This window comes from Berghia stephanieae, chromosome 8 (genome assembly GCF_034508935.2).
Source record: "Berghia stephanieae isolate SIO BIC M18660-M18661 chromosome 8, UCSD_Bste_1.3, whole genome shotgun sequence".
NCBI classification, from domain to species: Eukaryota; Metazoa; Mollusca; class Gastropoda; order Nudibranchia; family Aeolidiidae; genus Berghia; species Berghia stephanieae.
The window spans coordinates 26,618,370-26,620,869 of record NC_088367.1 but is presented as its reverse complement, the minus strand read 5'-3'; the positions used below and the strand labels follow the sequence as shown (position 1 = coordinate 26,620,869).

The 2,500-nt window shown below is 34.6% G+C and overlaps 1 protein-coding gene across 3 annotated transcripts in view; it reads right to left on the bottom strand.

The window, feature by feature from the left end:
- The window catches only part of LOC144978436 (uncharacterized), a 63,091-nt gene that overhangs the window by 6,875 nt on the left and 53,716 nt on the right, over nt 1-2,500 (bottom strand). The gene's annotated exons all lie outside the window — the stretch shown is intronic.

Here is a 2,500-nt window from a genome sequence, read left to right as displayed (position 1 = left end):
AATATGCTAACTGCATATGGTATCCGAAGTTTGAGGGAGACAAAGACAGTTTGGAAAGAGTGCAAAGGAGAGCAACAAAACTTATCACACACCTGAAAGACAAAACATACTGTGAGAGATTGAAAGAATTAAATCTCCCGACCTTAGATTACAGGAGAAGAAGGGGAGATATGATCCAAACATATAAAATAGTAAAGGGAATAGACAGGGTAGAGGCAGGATTCCTTAAACCAAACAAGAACATTCAGACACGAGGAAACAGCAAGAAACTGAAAAAAGAACGTTTTAAAACAAATGAAAGAAGGAACTTTTTTTCATCTAGAATTGTAAATAACTGGAATAAACTACAAGAAACCACAGTATCAGCAAAAAATTTGAATAAATTCAAAGCAGAGTTGGAGATAAGCAACACCCTAGGAAACAAGTTCAATTATAAAAATTGGTCCAATCATTAATAGATGAGGAGGAGCGAAGGAGACTACACCAAGTCTAAAAGCTCTATACAGAGGTATCCAGGTAGGTATCCAGGTATAATGGAAATCGCTCCAAAATAGGGGGAAAGCAGCACGCCTGACCAGGATGTATAAGAGAAAGAAAAACCTGGTGGCCGTTTCAAATCCTGACCTCCAAACACTGTCATAAACATCTAGGACTTCCCACAGGGACAGTTTCAGTCACCTGACATCAACCAAAGACTTCAGAAAAATCTCATCTTGTCACACTCATCACAGATTGGAACAATTTACCGCGAGAAGTTACATCTGCACCTATTTTAGATTTATTTACAGAGCTTCTAGATCACTGCCGAAACTTAATGTTATTTTTCAAGTCAAAATCTTCAAAAGTGTGAAGGGTTTGGGTCCAAAAATTGATTTTGATATTTTGGTGGAAAACGATATTTTATCTTAGAAGTATATTAAAGAAGTCCAGCTTGTCAAAATTTATTAGAAAAGCATGACAAAACACGGTCGAAAATGGTTCCGGTAGTAAGAGAAGTGTGAAAAACTGAAAGCTATTTGACTTTTTTTTCTCAATATGTCATTTTTCTAGGGGTCCGGAATACCGTGTTAAATTTTACCCAGAATCCGATGAAATTGTCTGAAAATTTCCACGAGATAATGTATTATGTATGTCACCATGGAGATAATATTTTTGATTGAGTTTTGTGTGCTTTGACTTATAATCAAAATTGATAAATTTTTAACATCAATTTTTTCATAAAATTTTGATTCGAAACTTCGTATTGTTCTAATAAAAATCCCATAAGAGAAAGCTGTAAAATCTCTCTATGGTGACACAATTTGCTACAATTTTAATAAAATGCGAAATGAAAGGACCACCTCAGCCAACTGGGTCCATTCTCATAATTTGGTGTGACGAGATTTAATCCTTTACTGATCTAGTAAAATACATCACTCTTAAGTCTGAGCGAAGCAATTGATTAAACATATGGTTCGTATAAGCATTTTCTACTCTCTGACCAAGTAGGCCTCTGCTTAACATTGGATTAGGTAAGGACGTTGACTAAATCAGTTATTTTGTGCTCGTAAGATATTAGTATTGATACTTTTCCAACACAAAATAATTAGTTAGCATCACATGCAATATGGATTTTGTTTCGTTTTGCTTACTATTTATTGAACTTAAGCCTTAGTTAATTTGCTATCGCCACATGATGAATCAAGTGATATTGGCTAAACACTTGCCCATATTGAAAAAAATATACAAACAAGCAAACAAAATAGAGAGTGTGTTCTGATGAATCACACAATTTTCACATTGTTTCGGCCGGTGACAATGCCAGCAGAATAATATAGACTTAGATTAAATTTAAATATAAGGCTTCTTAGTATGTAAAACTATTCATACGCCCAGGAAAAAAAGTTCTGTCTTAAGGTGTTTTTTGAAAGACTGACAATCCATAGTTATTTTTACATCTTGGAAGAGTACATTTCTCAAGATGGGGCCACCTACAAAAAAGGCTTATTATCAAGGGACAATCTAGTTTTTGGGACGATTAAGATAGAGTCTTCAGCTGACCTGAGTGGTCGTGTTTGATTATAATTTTGACACAGATTCATGAGGTACCCTGGAGCTTGATTATTTAAACATTTATGAACAATGCTAGACGTTTTAAAAACAATTCTTTCACTAATCGGCAACCCATGGAGATTATGTAGAATTTCATTCATAGGACCATTAGATTTGCAAATGTTTTGCGGCTCTGTTTTGAATAATTTGCAAACGTTGTATTAATCATATCTGCTGGTTACCAAAGCATGAACGATAATTTATGTAGTACTCTCATTAAGAAGATGCCGAATTTTACAAATATTTTCAAAGTGATAAACGCAAGATTGACAAGCTTTTGTTATGTGATTCTTCATTGACGAAACAGGCTGATATAATGCTGTGATCTGAAGGGCCGTCGTGATCTATTGAAACAGTCGTTATGTCCTTATCATAACTTATACTGCAAATCACTAAAATCCAATGGTGT